General features: G+C 51.3%; 1 protein-coding gene across 1 annotated transcript in view; it reads right to left on the bottom strand.

Moving 5' to 3' along the window:
* SACK1H (scaffolding CK1 anchoring protein H) overlaps window positions 1–22,645 on the bottom strand; it is a 36,678-nt gene extending 14,033 nt beyond the window's left edge. Inside the window, exon 1 of the mRNA XM_090040981.1 lies at window positions 22,487–22,645. The gene's annotated coding sequence lies outside the window, so the exon portion shown is untranslated. The remainder of the gene's footprint in view (window positions 1–22,486) is intronic.
* Between the last annotated feature and the right edge of the window lie 1,736 nt (window positions 22,646–24,381).

The following is a 24,381-nucleotide window of genomic DNA, read 5'->3' as shown; positions in this document are numbered from 1 at the left end:
AGAGATGGTGCAAGCACCAGAGGGTGGTAGTGGATGGGTTCTTCTCGACCTGGAAGGACGTGGGCAGTGGGGTTCCGCAGGGCTCGGTCCTCGGGCCCGCACTGTTCAACATCTTCATCAGTGACTTGGATGAGGGGGTAGAAAGCACCCTGTTCAAGTTTGCTGATGACACTAAGATGTGGGGGGATGTGGGTGCACTAGAAGGGTGCAATAGGCTACAAGCTGACCTTGACAGGTTGCAACGGTGGGCGGATGAGAATAGGATGGGGTTTAACACTGATAAGTGCAAGGTGTTGCACATGGGGAGGAAGAACCGGCACCACACTTACAGGTTGGGGAACTCCCCTCTTGCCAGCACGGAGACGGAAAAGGATCTTGGAGTCGTCATTGACTCCACGATGAACATGGGCCGGCAGTGTGGGGAGGCAGTCAAGAAGGCCAACCGTACCCTGTCATGCATCCACAGATGCATCTCGAGCAGGTCCAGGGAGGTGATCCTCCCCCTCTATGCGGCACTGGTCAGGCCGCAGCTGGAGTACTGCGTCCAGTTCTGGGCGCCACACTTCAAGAGGGACGTGGACGATATGGAAAGAGTTCAGAGGAGGGCCACTCGTATGATCAAGGGTCAGCAGGGCAGGCCTTATGAGGAGAGGCTACGGGACCTGAACCTGTTTAGCCTCCACAAGAGAAGGTTAAGGGGGGACCTTGTGGCCTGCTACAAGCTGGTCAGGGGGGATCAGCGGGTATTGGGGGAGTCCCTGTTCCCCCGTGCGCTGCCAGGAGTGACCAGGAATAACGGTCACAAGCTGGCGGAGGGTAAGTTTAGATTAGATATTAGGAGGCGCTACTTCACAGTCAGGGCGGCTAGGGCCTGGAACCAGCTTCCAGGGGAAGTGGTGCAGGCTCCTAGCCTGGGGATTTTTAAAAGGAAGTTAGATGAGCACCTTGCCGGGGTCATCTGACCCCGGTGCTCTTTCCTGCCAAGGCAGGGGGTCGGACTAGATGATCTACCTAGGTCCCTTCCGACTCTAGCTACTATGAAACTATGAAACCCACTCTGGACTCCTTTAAGAGTCAACTAGACATTTATCTTGCTGGGATCCTGTGATGCCAGCTGACTTCCTGCCCCTGGGGCGAGGGGGGCTGGACTCAATGATCTTCCGAGGTCCCTTCCAGCCCTAATGTCTATGAAATGTATACATCTTATTAGTCTATAAGGTGCATATCTACCCTACCTTCTGCCTGTCTTCAGACTAACACAGCTAACTGCCTTTCTAAACCATCCCAGTAAAGTAAGTGTTTCTAACCTGATTTTGAACATGTTCAGGGATGGAGATTCCACTACTTCTCTATGTACCTGTTCCAATGCTTATCACCCTCATAGTCAGAAAAGAAGTTCAGTTTGAATCCATTGTTCTTAGTCTTGCCCCTGCAGCCACAGAGAAGAGCCAAACTCCATCCTCTTTCTAACCTCTCCAGATATTTGAACACTGTTATCAAATCCCCCCCCTCCATCTTTTCTTCTCAACTAAATAACCCTAGTTCTTTCAGCCTTTCCTCATAAGTCATGCTTCCCAGGCCACTAATCATTTTTGTTGCTCTCCACTAGACCCCTTCCAATCTGTCCACATTCTTTTTGAAGTACAAGACTCACCAGTGCCAACTAGAGCAAAAGACTCTTTTCCCTTGATTTGCAAGCGACACGCCTGTTAATACAACCCACTATGCTAATGGATTTTTTTTTTTGCAACAAGTTCATGTATGAAGTCATTTGTTCAGCCTCATGGAAGAGCAGCTGCTCCTCATCTTCGTAAAGGCTGCTTTGATGGGGCATTCTCTTGGCTACTTAGCTCAGGAGTTTGCAAACTTTAGGAGCAGCAAGCTGAAATAACACGGCTTGTTTTGTGGTAGGCTGGTGTTCATGACCCAGCCATCACTTCTCTCTGCTGCCACACCTCTAAATCCCATTCCGACATCCCCACTGCCAAAACACTGCAGAAGCCCCCCACCACTGAAACACTGCCAACATCCAGGCTTTGTAGATAAGGTAACGCTTATCTTATCTACAAAGGTCAATACTTCCTGCCTTAGCCCATGGGTATAAGATATGTTGTCTCATTGTCTGCCTAGTGTATGGTGTGTCAGTTTTAATTTTCAGATTAAAAAAGAAGCCACATTTTTCCATGATCAAAATGAAACGCCATTGAATCATAGAATCAGTGAGTTGGAAGGGACCTAGACAGATCATCAAGTCCACCCCCCCGCTTTCCCCCGCCATGGGCAGGAAGGAGCACTGCGGGTGGCAGGAGTCATAAGACCCCAGCCACGTGCCTATCCAGTCCCCTCTTGAAGATTTCCAGGGAAGGTGAGAGCACCACCTCTCTGGGAAACCTATTCCAGGCTCTGGCCACCCTTACAGTGAAATAGTTTGTCCTAATATCTAACCTAAACCTATCCTCCCTCAGCTTGTGGCCATTGTTCCTGGTGACTCCAAACAGGGCCCTGGTGAACAGACTTTCCCCGAGTCCCTGCTGCTGGCCCCTGATAAAGTTGTAGGCAGCCACAAGATCCACCCTCAGTCTCCTCTTGTGGAGAGTGAAGAGATTCAGGTCCCTCAGCCTCTCCTCATAGGGCTGGCCACAGAGGCCCCCAACCATACGAGTGGCCAGGTTCTCCACGTCCCTCTTGAAGTGCGGCACCCAGAACTGGACACAGTACTCCAGCTGCAGCCTAAGCAGTGCCGCATAGAGGGGGAGCAAGACCTCTCTGGACCTGTTCGTGATGCCCCTGTTGGTGCATGACAGGGTGTGGTTGGCTCTGCCTATTGCTTCATCGCATTGGCGACTTATATTCATCCTGGAGTCAATCCTGACTCCAAGATCCCTCTCTGCCTCTGTGCTGCTGAGAGGGGCAGCCCCTGACCTATAACCATAATGCTGGTTCCCTCCCCCCAGGTGCAGCACCCTGCACTTGTCCTTGTTCAACCACATCCTGTTCAGATCCGCCCACTTCTCCAACCTCTCCAGGTCTGCCTGGATGCGGTCCCTGCCTGCCGGTGTATTCACTTTACCTCACAGCTTGGTGTCATCAGCGAACTTGAACAGGGTGCTCTCCACACCCTCGTCCAGGTCGCTAATGAAGATGTTGAACAGCACCGGCCCAAGGACCGAGCCCTGGGGGACTCGCTGCCCGCACCCTCCCAGGTCAACATCGACCCGTCCACCACCACCCTCTGAGTGCACCCCTGGAGCCAGTGTGCCACCCACGTGACCATGCATTCGTCAATGCCGCAGTCCCTCAGCTTGCCCACCAGAATTGGGTGGGACACTGTGTCAAAGGCCTTCTTGAAGTCATAGTATCATAGTATCATAGTAGCTAGAGTCGGAAGGGACCTAGGTAGATCATCTAGTCCGACCCCCTGCCTTGGCAGGAAAGAGCACCGGGGTCAGATGACCCCGGCAAGGTGCTTATCTAACTTCCTTTTAAAAATCCCCAGGCTAGGAGCCTGCACCACTTCCCCTGGAAGCCGGTTCCAGGCCCTAGCCGCCCTGACTGTGAAGTAGCGCCTCCTAATATCTAATCTAAACTTACCCTCCGCCAGCTTGTGACCGTTATTCCTGGTCACTCCTGGCAGCGCATGGGGGAACAGGGAATCCCCCAATACCCGCTGATCCCCCCTGACCAGTTTGTAGCAGGCCACAAGGTCCCCCCTTAACCTTCTCTTGTGGAGGCTAAACAGGTTCAGGTCCCGTAGCCTCTCCTCATAAGGCCTGCCCTGCTGACCCCTGATCATACGAGTGGCCCTCCTCTGAACTCTTTCCATATCGTCCACGTCCCTCTTGAAGTGTGGCGCCCAGAACTGGACGCAGTACTCCAGCTGCGGCCTGACCAGTGCCGCATAGAGGGGGAGGATCACCTCCCTGGACCTGCTCGAGATGCATCTGTGGATGCATGACAGGGTACGGTTGGCCTTCTTGACTGCCTCCCCACACTGCCGGCCCATGTTCATCGTGGAGTCAATGACGACTCCAAGATCCTTTTCCGTCTCCGTGCTGGCAAGAGGGGAGTTCCCCAACCTGTAAGTGTGGTGCCGGTTCTTCCTCCCCATGTGCAACACCTTGCACTTATCAGTGTTAAACCCCATCCTATTCTCATCCGCCCACCGTTGCAACCTGTCAAGGTCAGCTTGTAGCCTATTGCACCCTTCTAGTGCACCCACATCCCCCCACATCTTAGTGTCATCAGCAAACTTGAACAGGGTGCTTTCTACCCCCTCATCCAAGTCACTGATGAAGATGTTGAACAGTGCGGGCCCGAGGACCGAGCCCTGCGGAACCCCACTGCCCACGTCCTTCCAGGTCGAGAAGAACCCATCCACTACCACCCTCTGGGTGCGGCCCTCTAACCAGTTGGCGACCCATTTGACCATGTGGGCATCGACACCACAGTCTCCCAGCTTTTTGATGAGGACAGGGTGAGAGACAGTGTCGAAAGCCTTCCGGAAGTCCAGAAAGACTACATCCACAGCAACCCCTGCGTCTAATGATTTGGTGACCTGATCGTAAAAGGCCACCAGGTTGGTCTGACAAGACCTGCCACTGATGAACCCATGTTGGTTGCCCCTGAGCATGCATTCCCCCGCAAGGCCCTCCTGACTTCCTCTTTCCCATCTAAGCTCTTTGTTACCTGGTCATAGAAAGAGACCAGGTTAGTCAGGCAAGATCGCCCTGGCACGAACCCGTGTTGGTTATGCCTCAACATCACTATATGTATATCTATATATTAGTGGCGTTTCATTTTAATCATGGAAAAAAATGTGGATTTTAGGTTAATTTTTTTAATCTGAAATTTTTTTATTTGGCGGGGGGGAGGTGTTATCAGAGAAAACCAGGATTCCTGGTGGTCACTGTCAATTCTGAGCTTGCATGAGTCTTTCTGAGGAGCCTGCAGGGTGCCAGGGGCTTTTTAGGGACGCAGGAGCCTGGCTGGGCCTGCAGGCAAAGGCAGGCGCTTGTCTGGGATATGCAGAAGCACTGCCAGACTGTGACACCTGGTCTGTCTGGGGCAGGGGGCTCGTGCGGTACAATGGAGCCTTACTGCCTGCCTGGGGCCTAGCTGAGCCAGGAGTGTGCTCCCTTTTCCTTGCACCCCCGGAGGGTGCCATCTCATGGCATGGATGTGGGGGGATGTTGGGCTTCTGCACAGTGATGCAGGCAGTCCTGGGGAAGACTGCATGCAGGGCCGGGTGTCGAGACCCAGGGAGCTGGAGAAGGAATGTGACCCCCAAGCAAACAGGGAGCAAGCATGTCGGCACGGAGCTGAGGCCTACGGAGCTGGTCTGGGTGACTGCCTCTGGCCACTAGCATGCAGTGTGTGCAGGCCCCGGAGCAGAGCAGGAAGGAATATTGTGGCCAGGCAGAGATCCCTAGGTAGGCCAGGCTGCCCTCAGCAGCAGGAGGTGCAGGAGGAGTCAGCAAGCAGGGGAAGCCCAGCTCCCAGGCTCCCCGTCTACCTGTAAAAATCGATCCCGAGGGCAGCACCCAACACCTGGGCTGGATTTCACCAGACGGGAGCAGGGAAACTCTGACTGACTGACACGCCTGGAGAACCTGCATCACGGCCTGGCCGGCTCACAGGGCAGAGCTACGGTGGATGAGCCAGACCAGCCTGAGCCAGGCCTTGCAGCACGGGGTCTAGAGCAGGGAGCACAGCAGGCCCTGCCCCACCTGAACCTGAAATGCTGCCCCTGCCCTGGATCATCCTCCGCTCCCTGGGCTTCTCCCCACCCCCCCGGTCTCCCCAGTCCTGAGGGGACTCTCCTCAGATGCCTGAATCCTCCCAGGGCAGAGGCAGGCACACCTCAAGACTTGCAGTGGGGACAGTTCCCCCTCCATGCCTGTGATCTGTAGACAGTGAGGGAAAGCCCCTGAAGAGGGAGGACAAAGCATCTCAGGCAGACAGACAGCAGCTGCATTTCTGTGCAGCAACCTGTCGCCTTTCACAAGCCACTCCTGTTACCAGTCTGCTCTGTCACAGGATGTGAGGGGCTGTTGAGTTCGCTGCCCTCCTCAGCGTGCTTCACCCTTGCTCAGTGGGACTTGGCAACAGCGTTCGAGATGCCTGAACAGCGGGCACAGTAGGTTGCTACCCGGGGAAGCTCAGGCATCTCAGAACCAGTTAGTGTCTAAGGTGCCACCTGTCCTGCTTTCCACCGGGCTTTAGGCTCGAGCAGAGGAACCACCACGGTCTCCTGCTAGGCCACGCGCAGAGTGAAACATCGACCTCCTCTGTGTGAAACGGAACCTGCCGCTCTGCTGACTTAGCAACCAGGAGGTCAGCAGTCGCAGGGATTTTCAGCAAGCTGCAGGAGCAAGTAGCTGTTTCTGCAATTGCAAGGAAAGAATATCCCAAGGCCTGGCACCCACCAAAACTCATCCTTGGGGTGTCAGAGCTGGAGGGGCAGATATTCTATGTCCTTGGAGGCAAAGTCTGCAGAGGCTGCAGCATGTCTCCCTGGGAGCTGAGGGTTGGCAGTATCTGATACAGTAAAATGCATCTTTACTTTGGAGAGTATCTTTCCTTCAAATTGTGCAACAAAGCACTTTAGAGTTAGTAGCTTATTGCCTGCCCAGAGACACGGTCGTTGCTTTGCTCACTAGGGCATCTAACTGCCTTTGGGATGTAATAAACCAACAAGCTATAGTCCCTGAAAATACCAATGCAGTAACATCCGCAGCAAATATAGCCTTATAACCAGCACAACAATCTCCTTTTGGCTTCTACTGTGCAGCTGTCTATAATGCATCCATCCCATGTTCTACCACACCGAAGGGCACACAGTGATCTGAGATCCCTGGGTTACGCTTTTAACTGATTAATACATTTTCAGCAGGCTGATATTGAGCTTATGAGATACAGAGGACAAAGAACAAGAACAAAAGCAAAACAGAAACACTTTTAAACAAGAACACTTCTGAAATGCTTACTCTGCACATGCCAGCTGCTACTGAACAGAATGCTCAGGGGTAAAATCAGCTGTCCCTTGGCAAGTGATTGACTCAAACTGGAAGAAGAGTTCAAAATGGAGAGATTTTAGTTGGGTTTCACTGGACTGATGTCTCCATCCTCCATCCAAATTATCATCTGGAATTTGGGTTTTTCACCCTATGAACCTGGAATTCTTCTGTCTGACTTAATCTGCAAGACATCTGGTAAAGTGTCTGCCTTCCTTTATATTCTGCATGATGTCAATTTATTAGCAATGGTGAAAAATTGCTCTACCAGAAACTGAAGGGTTAACACATACTGTTCTAACGCAGGTGAGCCCAGAGCACTGTCTTGGCCCTCTTTAGAGAGATGCAATTAGAAAGCTTGGAACTTTAACTCAAGGCTTCATCAGGCTGACAAGCAAGGCTAGAAAACGTGGCCTGTTCTGCTTGCAGGGAAACTGAAAACCCTTAACAAACGCCTGTGAACCAAAGCCTCTAGGCCCTGCCTGCAGCTTTGCAAGGGGCTGATTGTGCAAACCAGGCTGTTGCTCTTATCAGCAACTTGGCTCAGAAATATGGGCAGAAGGTTGACTGCAGCCTAGAACACTGCTAACCCCTGTTATCCAATGAGTGCACAAGCTGATCTCATGCCCGTGAGCAAGCAGAGCCCTGCACCGCCCCAGCAAGGTAATAAGCAAGACCCAAGCATTGGAATGCAGAGTCCACAGATGGGACACAGCTTTCCACAAGTCTCACCAGGCCTTTCTCCTGGCCAGCTTCTTAAAGAGTTTAGCTGGGTCAACATTGCTAGTGCGCTGGGTGCACTTTTAAGCCAAATAACTCAGCATGCCTCCTGATCTCGCCCCATGGTTGGGCCTGTCAGGAAAAACATCCTCAGAACTACAGTACTCAAGAATCTGTTTCAGACTTGATCTTGGAGGCTGAGATTTGCAATCAACCCACCAAACCCGGCAGTGGTGGGCTTCACTGTAGGTCACCTGAGGACAAAAGCGCACCACTTACTGCTGACACTTCCTTACTGCCTACTCCTAGGTTCTTAGGCATACCTATTCACAGTTACTTTTTGAGATCAAAGTAGCAAGCAGAGAGCAGCACAAAACCTGGAGTAAGGGGGGAGGGGGTGCAGAGTTAATTTATTTCTGGGCTTTTCTGGGGAGCATTTGGTGGATAAGGGTGGACTTCAGCTGAGACACTGAGGTAGAAGCCTGGGGCAGTTATCTGCCTCTCTCGGGCCCAATGTCAATGTTTCTAGCAGAGAGTGTGTAGAACTTCTTTCATTCTCCAGCTCATTTGTTCCCATGACAAAGTACCAGAGCCTGGCAGGACTGCAGACAAGGGCAGGTATGTACTACAGATCTTCTATTCCATCTGGACTTCCTCACAAGACCACAGGTAGAGTTTAAGCCCCCAAAAAACAAAATCTGTGGAGAGAAAGAGCCCTGCGAAAGGGTGCCCTGTTCAAGTCTCGTTTGGCAATCTCGTTCAGCCACAAACACAGAGATTCTGGGTTAGCTGGAGAATGAGCTGCTCCACTACCCAAGGAAATGCAGGAGGAGGGCTTCCAATTAGTTTAAAGTTTTCCACTGGTGTAAATGGAGAACTCCACTTTGGCCAGTGATCTGCTGCTCAGAACATGCATGAGCTGTAGGGAAATCAAGCCAAAAATGTTAATTCTGGAATCAATAATGTAACAACAGATCTGCCCCAGAGCATCTGGCCCAGGGACAGAGCTACAGGATCACAGCTGGGCAGTCTGTATGGACTCAGCCCAGAGATGTTGCTCACCGCAGCTCCTGCTGTAATCAGCCGCAGACGCTAAGCCCCAGGTTTGGTCAGCTGGATCTCACGTGATAAACGTCTACATGACCGTGTAACTCCTTTCATAGAAGGCAGACATGTCCAAGTTAAAAGTTATTTTCCTACATAAGTACTAAAAGAGGGTGCCAGCATAAGCAATAAAACACAGCAGCAGAGTGAACAGTGGGTGTGCTGAGAGTTAAGATATTATAAAGTTTTACATTAATGGTTTTCCTATTGCTTTTCCCATCTGGCCCAACTTGCACCATTGTTAATCTAGTACTGGCAAGAAACTGTTGAAGATCTCCAACTGTTTTATTCTGGCAAGGAAACATTTCTGTAGCTAATACTGTGTGTGTTTCTTCTTTCTGTGTAAACTATAGTGTGCCACTAGCAGAAAATAGGAGGAGCCCAACTGTCATCCGCATTGAGGCCCTGACACCAGGAAGCTGATTAGGTGAGGCATGTTTACACAGCACTTCATCTGGTTTTCTCTAAAGTAAATGTAAATAGATCTCAGCTCACCAGCTTCCTTACACTGCAGAGCCTCAGATGCTGATGACACTTGAGCGCCTCCTGTTCTCTGCTAATGGCACGCTACACTTTATGTCTACATAATTTTGTAACTCCTTTCATGAAAGGTGGAAATATTCCAGTGAAAGTTTTTTCCTGCATGTTCAAATCCTTGAAAGACTGCCATGAAGAAAACAGGAACATTATTCTCCCTTACAACAGAGAGCAGGTTACAAGATAATAGGTTTAAATTGCAGCAAAGCAGATTTAGATCCAAAGGTGACAATTTCTAATTTATGAATGATGGGGACAGTGGAACAAGCTTCCCAGGGAAGATGTGAGATCATGAAACCTCCAAGGAAGAATCGAGATAGGCATCTCCCTGGGAGGGCCTAAGGATGGCAAATACTGCGTCTGGGCGGAAGGCTGGGCCAGATAATCAGATGATTCCAGCAGGTAAGCCATTCCCCATATTGCAAAGAATAGCAGGGACCTGGGGATATCCATCTAACCTGAGGGAAACTTTCCCCACCCCAAATCTAACAACTGATTTAAACATGGGCACGCTATTTAGGCATTGAAGAAAAAAAGATTCTCCACACTAGCTCAGAGCACTGACTCACTAGCTTCACGTCCCACCTACCCTATTGCATCTCCAGCCATTTCTGATACTGATTTCTGATGCTTCAGAAGAAAGCAAGGGAGAAAGAAAAACAAACTCAGATTATATCTAGCCAGTTGTCAGGGAGGGGGCGCAGGGAAAAAGTGGAAATCCTTCTTGACCCTTCAGGGTGAACCCTGAAGCATGAGATTTTTATCATTATTGTCTTAATACAAAACTACAAGTGTGTTGAGCATGCTGAAGGCAATACAGGCATCCCTGTTCTTTCCAAGGTCCGTTGTGATAGGCAATAAAAAAGGGAATTTGCAGGTTCCAAAGCCAAAACCAGCCACCCAACCATTCAGTCTGGCCCCCAAGCCCCATGTACACACAGGCAGTAGAAGCTGAGTGAAAGCACACAGTTTAGAAGATATCTAATCTTGTAAAGACTCAAAGCAATGATGAGTCAACCATTTTCTCTCATAAACTTCCAATGTTCAGTTACCTTGACAGCTATGAAATTGCACCTTATTTTAAGATTCAAATTAATCTAACTTCAGCTTCCAGCTATTGGATCTGATTATGACTTAGTCAGCAAAGCTGGAAAGCTCCTTGTGTGAGTACCTGAACGCAATGATCAAATCCCAGCTCAGCCTATTCCTTGATACCTTGAATGGATCGAACTCCTTCAGTCTCACATTGGAAGGCTTGATTTCTCCTCTGGATAACTGTTGTGACTCTTCTTTGAACTCATTTGAGTGTTTCCATTCATCTTGAAGTGTTGATAGAGCATATTATAGTCTAGTGGATACAGAGCACTGTTCTGTACAGGGAAAGTTCATTTCCCTACTGGTACCGAAAGCTTACAACCAGCAATTATCTGCACAACACCCCAAATCTTTCTTTATTTCACTGTTTGTTTAGACAGGCTCCCACCCAGACAGTCTGTCCACTCTGTGGACAGTCTCCCAGCCTGCATTCTTGGTTTCCAAACATGGGTGCATTAAAATGCTTTTTATTAGCCAAGCCTTGGCCAAGGAGAAATCAGCCTCCTGGTATATCAACACAACTGTATTTATCAGCTAGACCTGTAATGAGATCAATAAAGACAACTGGCTCATTTGACAGGGCCTACCTCCCATGAACTAGGTTGACAGACACACATTTACCCTGTAACATATATGTTAGCCTCTAATGTGATATGAATTCATAGATTTAATAGATTTCATAGACATTAGGGGCTGGAAGGGAGCTCATGAGATCATCAAATCCAGCCCCTCTGCCAGAGGCAGAAAGTCTGCAGGGATCAGATGAGCCCAGCAAGATAAACATCCAAATGTCTTTTGAATGAGTCCAGAGTAGGTGCTTGCACCACCTCTGGGGGGGGAAGTCTGCTCCAGACCCTGGACACTCGGACTATAAAGAAGTTTTTCTTATATCAAGTGTGAATCAGCCTTCTAGAAGTTTGTGGCCATTAGACCTAGTTATCCCTTGGGGAACCCTGGTGAACCCAGGTTCTCCCAGATCCTGGTGCACACCCCCTTATATACTTAAGTCCCCCTTGAGCCTTCTTTTCGCCAGGCTGAAGTCCCATGTCCCTCTGCCTCTCCCCTGTAAGGCTTGTTCTCTTGGCCTTTGATCATATGGGTGGCTTTCCTCTGGACTCTCTCAAGCTTATCCACATCCTTCCTGAAGCGGCCGGGGGGTGGGGGGCAACACTGGATGCAGTACTCCAGCTGCGACCTCACTAAGGTGGAATAAAGCAGGAGGATGACATCATCCTGCTCTTTTCCAAACCAAAATAGAAGCATTTATCAAACACTCCCACCTTTTCTACATCATTAACAATTTCCAACTCAAAATTGGCCTACTCCATTAATAGGTTTACTTTTGATCTGACTTAAATAGAAGGAAGTGTTTTTGTCCTTAATCCTGCCAGCTGTAGATTTTCCTGGTGCCTGTACCTTTCCTCACAACTTTCTACACTTAACAATCAGTGTAAGTTAAGGCTCAACTCATCATCAGGAGATTACTCCTTGCTAACCAACAGGCACCAAATGGGACACAACCTTGCCTTAACAATAAACGTGAAACCTGTCAACCTGTTCTGTTACCACAGCTAACACCCCCCAGTGAAACCATCATAATTCACGGATCCTATATGTCTATCCCAGGATGTGGTACCTCTCATTCAGTGCACCACATCCTCTCAAGGAAACAGTGTGTGAAACTGGAAAAAAAACTATACTCCAGAATGAACAATCACAGAAAAAAGATAAAGGGCAGAAAGAGACATGAACACAGATAGGAGAACATTTTTCACAGAATCGTCACTCCCTTTCTGACACCTTCAAAAGACAGACTTGGGAAGAAAAATTAATTTGCTAACTGGACACCCGGAACTAGAAACTTTCCACAAGCATTTAATTTATGGCTCATTATAATCTATCAGATACCTGTTACTCTCTTTGCATGCTACAGGTAATAACGACCCTCTTGAATGGCCTTGCTCTTCCACTTAGATTATCCTTTTGACTGCCTTTCTCTCGTCTCTTAGCTACCGGATCATGTTTCTTTTATCCCATTTTTATTTACATATTGAGTTTTACACCAGCCTTTGTTCCATTTGCTATTTAGCTCAAGCAGTGTCCGCTTTTTTCTCAGATGTGAGGAAAGCTACTTGGTAGCCAGAAAGTCTGTCTACATCCTGCCCAACTACATAGCTGGTCCAATAAAAGACATGACTCCCAAAAATCCCTACCTCACATTTTCCCTGGACCATTGTGGCTACACTATTACTCCAACACTACTACAACATGAGTTAGGCATTTTCTTTCCCCTTTTCTTGTATTTGTGGAAAGTATTCAATATATTTCTTCAGAATTTGTCAAGAACCATGAGGATTGCAATGCTAATATTTTTAGAAGGAAGACGAACATGAGCCTGCAATGTAATGCTGCGGCTAGTAAAGCAACCAAAATGCTGGCTTGCATCCATAGATGCTTCTCAAGCAAATCCCGGGACATCATTCTCCCTTTGTACTTGGCCTTGGTGAGGCCGCAGCTGGAGTACTGCATCCAGTTTTGGGCCCCACAGTACAAAAAGGATGTGGAGAAGCTTGAGAGGATGCAGAGGAGAGCCACATGCATGATCAGAGGTCAGGAAAACAGACCTTACAACAACAGGCTGAGATCTATGAGGCTCTTTAGCCTGGAAAAGCACAGGCTCGGGGTAATCTGATGGCCACCTATACATTTATCAGGGGTGACCATCAGTATTTGGGGGGAACGTTTGGTCACCACAGTGCCCCAAGGAATGGCGAGGTCAAACAGTTATAAACTCCAGCAAGACCGTTTCAGGCTGGACATAAGGAAGAATTTCTTTACTGTCCCAGCCCCCAAGGTCTGGAACAGTCTGTCATCGGAAGTGGTTCAAGCACCTATCTTGAACACCTTCAAGAGTAAATTGGATACTTATCTTGCTGGGAACCTAGGACCCCAGCTGACTTCCTGCCCTGTGGACAGGGGGCTGGACTCAATGATCTTCCGAGGTCCCTTCCAGCCTTAATGTCTATGAAATCTATGAAAATATGGAGAGGGTATACATAAAACAGCCTAAAAAGTGCCAGGTAACAAAGGACTCTTTAACAGAGTAGCAGGACAAGAATCAATGGCTGGGAGCCAGAGTCAGACAAATTCAAGTTAGAAATAAGGGTCAGAGTTTTAACAATGAGTATAACTAAGCACTGGCACAAGCTACCAGGGAGACTGGCAGATTTGCTAACCTTAATATCCTCAAAACAAGACTGGACCCCTTTCTGGAAGATAAACTTTAGTGAAATACAGTTTTGGGGCTCAATATAAGGGAAACACACCAGAATCCTATGGCCCATGTTCCACTAAAGATCAGACTTAGCAATCTAATGATACACAAATATGTCTTCCCAAATTACTTTGTGTGTTAACTAGAAGAAGCCTGCTTACTCTTTGCCTCTTACTCTGTTTTCTTTTGACCTCAACAACTTACTATGGTAATGTTCCTGCCTTGAGCAGGGGCTTGGACAACATTAAGCCTTGTTTTCCTATGATTCTAATTAAAAGTTATGCAGAAAAATGTATTTTCTCTTACTGCTTTTGTATGTACTGCCTACCATTAAGGAATATCACCTTGTTCTTACATTGCAATGACTTCCAGATCCCGTTTTTCTGAGGTGATAATGTTCATCTGGAATCCTGTGAAGCCTACAAGTCATTCAGGTTTTTGTTCAAACATGTTTTACTTTGTCCTTGTCACCATAGAACTTCATCGACCACCACAATGCCTCTACCTTGATTGGATAGTTTCCTGTGACATTTCTCAGAATCCTCTCTGGACTTAGAGTAAGTACAAAAAGCTCTGTTGTCTTCATGCTCTGATCTTTGCAGCACATTCCCCCTTTTCCTGATGGTTAGAATTTTGTCTTCGCATGGAACGTCTTCCCTAGTGAATACTGATAATTATCCACTATCTTATTGCTACGTTGAAAGATTGTTGAAAAATAATCATAAAGATCAGGAAGGACCATTAAGTAAAGCTGAATGCCCTGTATATCACAGGTCATCACATTTAAAAAAAATGGCTCTGTATTAATTAGTGAGACAAGTTTCCATTGCAGAAATCTGGCTGGTTAAGCTTTATCTTGTCAAGACCTTCTAGGTGTTTTGTCATTTCAGCCTATTTGTCATGCACAGATGTCAGGCTTTTCTGGTTCAGTCCTAGAGCCCTTTTTTAACATCAGCATGTCGATCACTCTCCAGTCTTCTGAAAGGCTGGCTACTTTATTAAAGCACACTTTTACTAACAGCTCAGCCCCATCATTCCCAGACATTTCAGAAACCCCAGGTGAGTCTGGTGACTCTCAAGAAGAGCAGTGCTAAATAAACTAGTGTTTTTTCTTCTGCAGGCTTCTTGCTCTGGCTGCAATTTCAAGGAATTGCCCCCAAGGTTCCCCACATGCTCCCTATTTCCTGGTGTCATCTGGATCAATTTTCCACATTGTGCAGGACCCTTCTTTGCTTCTGTAATGTCTCCAGCTGGTGTTTACTCAATTGTGCCCTTGTGCTTCTGGCTGTTCTGGTCCTTCTAAACTTAGCAGTTCCAAACTCTCCAAGCTATTAATCGTTATCAGGCAGTCTCTGAATCTGCTCTTTGCTGCATCCTCTCCAAGGTGGAATGACACAGAACTGAGCACTGCGTCCCAAATGACAGCATCCCATGGAAGCATAATAATGCCTTTCTATAAGTGGCTCGCTGTTCTGAGCTCTTCTGTCACTGAGCCACCCACAGTGATAACTGGGTCATTGCCCCCGACCTCTTACATGTTTGTGTTGCTGTTCATGGTTTCTACTTCTGTAGCAACACCAGACCCATTGAAGATCAGGACTGCATTGTCTTAGGTCAGCGGTTCTCAACCTTTTTAGACTGGAGACAGTCTAACCTTTTAGACCACCCCTCGGAAAATCCTGACTCTTAGCTTTCACTTGTTTTTTGAATACTGACAAAATATTGCAATTCTTCTGTTGCAAGGAATTCAGAATGACCACAGCAGTCAGAATGTTTTCCTATTTGAATGGATTCTTATCTGAATTCTCTGGGTTCATCTTGTGAATCATGCATGGGGGTTTGCACACCGAACAGTACAAGTATTGAGCAGCACCCTGTGGCACGCTTCAAAGGATTTTGTGACACCCCTGGGTGCCCCAGCCCCCTGGCTGAGATCACTGGCTTAGGTACCGCACAAGCAAGTCAGCCCCTGTCTGAGAGAGATCTTGCAAGCTGGGCTCCACCAGACAACTGGCAGATGAAAGAGAAAAGTGGGCCAGGGGCCAAGGGAGCAGAAAGAGGAGCACGTTCAGCACAGTCGGCCTAGTCCCAGCTTGCCAGAGCTGCAGGACAGGAATGTTTTGTAGGCGTCAGAGCAGAGGCAACTTCCAAGAAAGGATTTGATGAGCAAGCTTCTGACTCCTGACAGGAACCATTCCTCATGTAATGGCACCAAGGTGCTGGAGAGGCAGAACTCACCAGGCATGAGAGGTTGGTGTCATTTGGTAGAACAGAGTAGAAGGTGAATGGCGTGGTCACAGATCTGATCCACAGGGAGGGGCTACCCTACAGAGGGCCTAAAGGGTAAAGATGAGGCATTTGTGACACGAAGGATCCAGCAGGCCTCCCAATGTGAATGTCACCTCCACTAAAGTGACCAAGATTTTTTCTCAGGCTTCCTCATAGATGTACTGCTGCTGTTCCCTCCACTCTCACCGGTCCAGATTCTCTGCTCTGCAGCCCTTTCCACTGCTACACTTGCACTTTATGGGGCTAGGACAACAAATACTGAATCCACGGTACTTCCTCCTTCCATTATCTCTGGAGGCCTGTTGTTACAAATACTGGTGCAGTCACAGGACAGGAAGGAGTTCTGGATTAAGACTAGCCCCTGCCTTCGCTGGCTGCCATGTTTAACAACCCTGGCCTGTCCCTGCAGCAGCAGGATGCTGGCAGTGCCCCTGTCCCTCTGCTTTACTGTGGCAGCTTAGTGAGGGGCTTGGTGTTTTAGGGGCAGTTGTGAGACAGGGCTGTTTGTGTGGTTTTGGGCATAGGATAGATCAGTGGTTCTTGATGTTTTTAGACAAAAGGCACCCCTCATTAGCTTCCATGTACTGGATCAGACCATAGGTCTAGCTTGCTCAGTATCCTCAAGTCTGTATTCCACCTTGATCCCATGAGCCACTGGGGACCTCAGCTGATGGCTCCTCCATGGAGCTGTTGCCACAGGTGTGTATCTGGTACACTTCATGAATGCCCCAACCTACACCTACCCGGATGCTCCACCAACCCTTTCTGTAACCAGAGGGAGACTCTGGCACATGTGTACCTGGAGTGCACCAGGCCGTAGCCCCTTTACTACCTCTTCCAGAACCTCTTGCTGACACTTCTGCTTGTCCCTATTCATTTATGCACTCCCCGTCTGCAGCTCCACCAAGTCCCAGGACCTCCTGGTCAGCCTCATCTTGGTCCTAGCCAAGATGGCAATCTACAATACCAAGAAGGAGGCTTTGGCTGGAAGGACCCCTAGGGACTGTGGGACCACTTCTCTGTCCCTGGTCTGATCCCATCTCCAGGCAGAGTTTCACTAGACAGTGTCCTCTGGCTCCTTGGACTCATTCAGGAACCAGTGGGCGCTGTCCAGTGTGGTCTGCTTGGTGTCCCTTCTTGGTGCTCTTGTTTTAAACCTATGACCTCACTCCCATCCCTGTTATATTTTGATTTGTCCCAACGAATCAGTTGTTGCTTACCCAGTGGCCTCCCTTCTAAGGATTATAGTGCTTCCTAATGGGCACTGTCCCACAGTCCCTTATGCACCAAATAGGCCTATGTCACATGGCAGCAGAGAGCAGAGGATGCAAGGAAGAGTGAACAGGGTCTGACCACAGTTTTCTCCCTGTTCCTCTCTCACTTACAGCTGCCAGTACTTCAGGTCTAGGAAGTTCTGGTTCAGAGCCCATGCCCCTCACTCCCCTGCTCAGTAGCTACTGAAGACACCAGGTCATAGCTTTCACTTGTTTGTTTGTCCTATGAAAAAATAATAGAGCAATTCTGTTGCAAAGAACTCAGACACACTATGGATTCCACTTTTAAATCTCTGGGTTTATCCTGTGAATCATGTGTAGGTGTTCACACACCACACAGTGCTAATATTGAGTGGCACTCTACAACACACTTAAAAGGCTCTCACGGCAGCACCACAGGTGGGAATCCCTGGGTCAGAGAAACACTTGTACAGGATAGTTTAGATAGGGATGATCCTGCCTTGTTGGACTAGAAGTGACTTCCTAAGATCAATGCCAGCCTGACTTGAGCATTATTCTAGGCCATAGAATCATAGACATCATCCCGCCATGGCCCCTGGGATCCTAGTGCATGAAACAGGCTCCTCTGTGCCAGGAACCATATGAACACGGAACCAGAAGATGGTCCCTGCCCCACACAGCATGCAGCATAAGATGAGACAGGCCTTGTATACGGACAGACAGGGCTGTATGGGAGAGCTGTATCATCCTGATAAGCAGGGGTCTTGACACACCAGCTGCCTCAAGCTTCTGTGTAGCACAGTAGCAAAGGAGGAAGGGCTTGAAGGAGAACAGCAATGGTCTGTGGATGTTTGTGGGGGCCCTTCCCAAGCCTGAGGGCCAGCAGCTTTAGAGGAAAACAGGAGGGTGCAGCTTGCAAATTTAACAAGCAGGATGTGAAGACCTGTGTTGCGGGTGACCAGTTGCAAGAGCTGACTCCCATCCCTGGAGGCCTTGCCTGCCTTCTACTTGCCTTTCCCCAAGAAGCTCCGCTCCCAAGCACTTAGTGCAGGGATGGGCACAGCCACAGGAGACCACGAGGGGCGAGATGGGAGAGAAGGGAGAGCATGAGTCTACAGCAGACAGCACAAGAAGACACTGAGGGCCTCTGCCTGCAGATAGAGATCAGTGTCCTGCACTCCCCAGTCCCAACCCTGCTGGGAAGAGGAAGAAGTGGCTGCTTGGTCCAAGATCCTTCTAGGAAACCTCACACTGGGCAAGTCTGGGAGAGACCTTGCTCTCCTCCACCTCACATGCATGTGCTGGTGAGTGACTCCGCTAGGTCCAAGTCTCCTCTAGCTCAGCTCCCTGAGTGCCACAAAGCTGAGTGGAGCCTGGGATGCCCATATTATGACTCTGCTCATGGAAGGGAAGCTATGACGTGATGCTGGTTGACAAAGACCTGAAGGCAAAGAGATGGCCAAGAGCAGACAGTTCTCGTCTGGGCAGAACACGGCACGGTCACCAAGTGCTAAAACCTAATACAAAACTGCTCCTGACCCCTGGTCCGAGTCCAACTATGACAGCAAGGAACCACCAGAACTACTTGGGAGCATGGGGACTACTGGTCATTCCTAAAATGTGCTCTGTTTTGCCCAGGAGCGACAGTCTCCACGCAGGAGCTGCAGGGATGTTACCTAAAAGACAGACCCACTGACTGAAAGGGCCCCACCAGCCATGCAGACCCAAGACCTGAGGCAGCCCAAAGAGATTCACTTTCTCTCCTGCTCTGCGTCTCCCAGGAACAGTCTCCCCTCCAGCATGCAACTGCTTTAAGTCAGAGGAGCAGGCCACTCGCTCCACCTCCTGCTGCCTGACAGCAGCTCCTTCCTGCCAGCGCTCTCGCTGGTGCTTGTTGTTACGTGCCCTGCCTGCACAACAAGTTCCCAACCTGGCCTGCTCGCTCAGCACACCCTTGGCCAGACCTGCTTCCCTGCCTCAGACACTCCCAGGCAGCAAAGCCTCTTGGTGGGGCACACGCCTGCAGACGCCTCCTGGGATAGTCCCCCAGAGAATGGATGGTTCCACGTGGTCACTGCCTGACCCAGCACCAGCCCTGCATTTGCCCACATGCTGCCTCTTGGACCAAGGTGCCTTGGCTGCTGCTTTGCCTTGGGCATCAAGCACGTGCCTTAGAAGCAGCACGAGAAGAATCAACACTGACTACAGGAGCAAATGAGGAGAACCAACCCTGACTATAGGAGAGCCCCAGATGCTGCCAGGTCAGATAGAGCTGCCAGATCCCAGTGGGAATGGATGTGACCTATAGGGGTGTGAGTGTAGGAAGAAGCTGACCCTCGATGCACATCTACTTTCTGGGCTGAGTTTGCAAAAGGATATGGCAGCAAAAAGGCCAGTTGGATTTTGAGGTAACACGTGCATGACACTGCATGGACGGTCTCTCTCTCCCCCTCTACGGCAAAGGCATGGCTGCACCTGAAACAGCAGGTTTAGCCCTGGACACTGCATTAGCAGGTGGTCACTGACTACCTGCAGGGAGCTCAAACTGCTAGAGAGATAAATGGGCAGAGGAGCCAATGATGAGGACAGTGAGAGAATTAAACATTTGGTTTGACCCCATGGAAGAAGTGGAACAGGCTCCAGTGTGCTAGTGCCTTCCAGACCTGCTGCAGCAGGCAGAGCAGATTTGTTCTATCCATGACTTCCCCACGTGCTGGGTCAGGGCCCAGCCTTCCCACAGGCTGATTTTAAGTCCACCTAAGTCTACTACAGGTTGTACTCCTGCAGATAAGGGCTCCCTCCTGCCCAGCCCTCTCTCCTTATTACACCCTTTCCCTGTGGTGCAGCCAGCCCCTTTCGCTCTCAGTCCTGTCCCAGAGTCCCCTGTACTGGCCATAACACTGCTGCCACGATCAGCAGGTTCTCCCAGTGTGAGGCTGACCCCTGCAAGTTTCCCAAATGTGGGAAACTCCACTGCACAATTTTGTGGCAACAGGGGACTGCATTTGTGTTTTCCCTCAGGCTTGCGCCTTCAACCTTTTGGCTAGAAGCAAGCATGACTAGGGGGCATCTGAACTTTGTAACAACCACTGTGAAGGATCCTACAGCCCAGAGCACCAGGGTGCCTCCCCATGGGCAAGAAAGAGGTGACCAGACCTGCTTTCCAGAGGAGGAGGATGGAGAGTCACTTCCTGAGGAAGAACAAATTGGGACTGGCCTGTCAGTGATGGACCTAGTACTGCTCTAAACAGGATCCCCATTTGTCTCCGCTGATACTTCTGAGCGATCACTCTCCCCTTGTGTTTGCTGATGCACTCTCCAAGGTGTCGGCAGTGAAACAAGGAGCTAGACTGGAGATCACCAACCTGCCCCCATTACAAAGAAAGCCCCTACTGAGGCTTCCCCTGGGAGGTTGGTGTGTGAACTGGCCAGGGTATTGGCTCTGGCTCCAGCCTGTCTCTTCTGGGTGCCTGACTCTCCTGCCCTAGCTGCTTGCAGTGAGTGTGTTTGGTGGGTGTGGGGGTTCCCATTCCTCATGCAAGGGGGTTTCGTATACCATTGGAGGAATCCTGCCTGCACTCCACTTTAACCCCCTCTGAGGTCAGCAACAGTGCTAATTCACCTGACCCTTCCACTCCAGGTCAGTCTCAGGCTTGTCTTCCCTCATACACACGGTCACATAGTTTACCCTGTCAACATGCTCACAAACTCCTAGTCGCAGTGGCGCTGGGTACTGGTGGATGGGAGCTGCACAGTGCTTGTGTGGACACCTCCTGCCCCTACTTCACTCCATTGCCCAGCCCATGCCAGAGAGATACCGTTCTTGAGGGAAGGGAGAAACATTCAGTGTGTCCAGAGGTGACAACATGGATCAGAGCAAGGCCATCAGAAAAGCAGCTGGGAACCTGCAAGTTGCATGCTTTGCTGTACAGTGATTACAGAGACCAGGTGTTAGCTTGGCCAACTATGCACAGTGCAGGATCTCCTGCAAGACCACGGAGGTGAGTCGGTGACTTTCTGCACAGCAAGACAAACTAAATGCTGAAGAGAGATATTGAAGATGAGAGCTGTCCGACTAGAAAGTGGGTAACCCAGGAAGTAGAGGCCCCAGGCAGAGGGCCTGCCATGTCAGTCTTGGGGAAGCCAATGTAATGCCATCTGGAGTGGCAGCAAGAGGACACAGTACCAGGTAAGTGTAACTGGAGGACTGTGACACATCAGCACATCCCTCCCTCTGCACACAGCCAGGGCCTCTGTGCCCCTCACCCGCTGGCCTGGGCTTTAGAAGTTGACTCCTGACTGCTACTCCTGCCACACAGGGTCTCTCAGGCCCAAGAGCTCACAGGGGATGTCTCAGCCCTGAACAGCTGGTTGAAACATTTGGGGACCCAAAATGCCTCCAGCCTGCCAGTCACACTGGGCTATGGGGCATGACACTGCGTCTCAGGCAGTTCCCTCTACAGGTAGGTAATGAGGACAGAGACGTTTCCAGGCCTCCACCCTTGCCTCTGCCAGGGATGGCACAGCATAGACCTTCTGTAGGTTGTGGGTGAGAGGAAGATGCATTGTCCTTGGCCCCTGGCACGAAGATGTTTTATCCCTCCTGCTGCAGCCCCTCCACCAGCCCACGGAAACAGGCTACACCTTTCTAGCCACATCCTACTCCACCTCCCTCGTCCCAAACCTGCCTGTTTGCATCTCGGAAAAGCTCCGAATGCATTTATTTTTGTAACAGGCTGTAAAAGCAGGTCACAAAAAGCGAGGAGAAGGCAGCCGGGGCCCACCCACCCTGCGAGTCTTCCGGGACTGGAGCAGAGCGGAGCGGGGCTTCGGCCGGGGGAGAGGCGGCGGCGGCCGAGGACTCTGAAATCAGGCACCTTGCAGACCGGCTGAGACCTACAGAAAGCACGCGCTTGTGCTAGGTGCCGGGCCTGACCCTGGGGCCCGAGGCGGCCGCTCCCGCAGCCCCGGGCCCTGGAAGCGGGCGGCCGGGACCCTGCCCGCTCCGCACCCGCGGCGCCCCGCCTCCCCCCGGCCCGGGCCGGTGCCCTGCCCGTCGCGGGACAGCCCCGCCTGGCGGCGGCGGCCCACGCGGGGCGGGACGGGACCAGACTGGCCCGGGCCTGGGGGCGGGCGAGGACGGCAACCCCCGGTCGGACGAGACCTCGCGGGGCCCCGACGGCTCCCCGCGCTTGACCCGCCCCGGCGCGGTCCCGTACCTGGCCAGGGAGCTGCGGTGCCTGCGGTGTCGCTCCGCGCCCGGACGTGCGGCGGCCGATCGGGGGCGGCTCGGGGCGGGGCGGGGCGGGGCGGCCGGGCGGCGCCAGCTCCACCTGGCCGCGGCTGAGTAAGAGGGCGCCGCAACGCCCGGAGACGCGGCCGGGAGTGCGGGAGGCGGCGCGGCCGAGCGAGGCGGGGCGGGGCGGGGCGGGGCGGAGCTGAGCTGAGCGCTCCTCGTCCCGTCCCGTCCCGTCCCGAGCCGCCCGCGCCGCGCCCCCTGCCCTGGGGCTCGCCCGCTACCAGGGCGCGGCGGCCAAAGGGCAGCGGGGGAGCGGAGCAGAGTGGGGCGGGGCCGGGGCCTCCCGCTCCCCTTTGCCTTCCCCGCGCGGGGCGCCCGGGCCGGGCCGGGCCGGGCCGGGCCCGCGTGACAGCGGGGCCCGTAGGGCAGGGCAGGGCAGCCGCCCCGGTCCCGGTCGCTGCCGCTTTCCCCGACCAAGGCCTTGCTTCCGTGCCCGCGGACGCCGCTCCGCCCGTGCCTCGTGAGCCCAGACCTCGTTGATGGGGGGCCGGGCTGGCGGGGTATTTCGCTGCCAGCGTCCCCTCCTGTGGCAGCCTAGGCGGTGCCCGCTCCTTCGCGCGCCGGGAAAGGCCCTGCAGCTGCTTTTTCTAGAGCACTAGACAGGTTCAGAGCATTTCCTCTGTCCCAAGCAGCTCTGGGCCTGCCGCTGTGCCCACGAGGCCGCTGGTCCGCAGAGCAGGCTCAGCAGTTCCCTCGGAGAATAAAGAAGGCAAAGGTAGCCTGGGACACGCTGGTCTGTGCACCTTGGTCATCATTACACAGGAGAGAAGCCACCTCTCCAGGATATCATTCAACTGCCAGAGCAGACTGCCCTGTCTGGCAGTGCCCCTGCCTGCGTCACTGTACGCCCTACGGGTCCCATGGACATCAGCCTCCTCCAGCAAACCCCCATGCCTCATTCCTGGTGCACTGTCCACCCTGAGAACTGAATGATGCAGGTCTACTGTGGGGAAACAGCTTGCAAAACCATGGCGCTGAAGACTGTCTGTGTGTGCCCAGGGGTGGGGCAGGTGGGCTTGCACACACAGCCTTACCGTTGGCATTTCCTAGCAGTTGCAGGACAGTTCTTTGGAGGTGCTTGCACTGCACTCACACCTACAGTATCTTAGAGCATTATTGGCAAGGCCAATACCTGCTGCAAGTGGTTTGCTCTTTCTCTCCCAGGAGTGCACCTGTGTGTCCCTGGAGTGTTTCATTCTGCGGGGATTTCTGCTTTGATCTGGCTTATATGCACCAATTGCCATGTCTTTAGAGAAGGCAGGATTGGAAACATGCATCTTGCACAGGGAGTGGATAAGAAGATTCATGTTAGTCCTTTAGGTATTTTACCCTTATGGCAGGTAGGTCTGTTGTGCTATTGGCTGACAGTTGTCCTTGCTGTCTTATACCAGAGCTTCAAGCACCCTGAGCCTGATTCTGGGAAGGCTGCATCTGAGGGCAGGTGGGGTGTGCTTGGGGTAACCCACAGTCCTGAAGAGATGGACTACTGCATTCTGCATGAGTTGGTGTTTTCTAGGGGTTGACAGCCCCACACCCAGGTGCATCACATTACTGTAGTGCAGTCCAGGAAGCAACAAAGGTGTGTGTGACCAAGGCCACGTTGTCATCTCCAAAGACAGGCTGGAGTCTTCCACACAGTGTTTCTCAACCTCGTTGATCCCATGGCCCCCCTGCTTGGCCCCTTAACTGCCTCCCTCAAATATGACAGCTCTGCACCTCACTAGCACTGCCATTCATCAGAGCTGTTTAGCTGACCTGCCAAGCAGTACTGAAGTTGCTCTTCTGTTTCCAGTGCTGGAGCTTCCTGGCATAAGG

Source organism: Crocodylus siamensis, chromosome 3 (genome assembly GCF_052110815.1).
Source record: "Crocodylus siamensis isolate JL-2025a chromosome 3, ASM5211081v1, whole genome shotgun sequence".
NCBI classification, from domain to species: Eukaryota; Metazoa; Chordata; order Crocodylia; family Crocodylidae; genus Crocodylus; species Crocodylus siamensis.
Note: the sequence above shows the minus strand (reverse complement) of the source record. Positions and strands in the feature narration are given on the sequence as shown.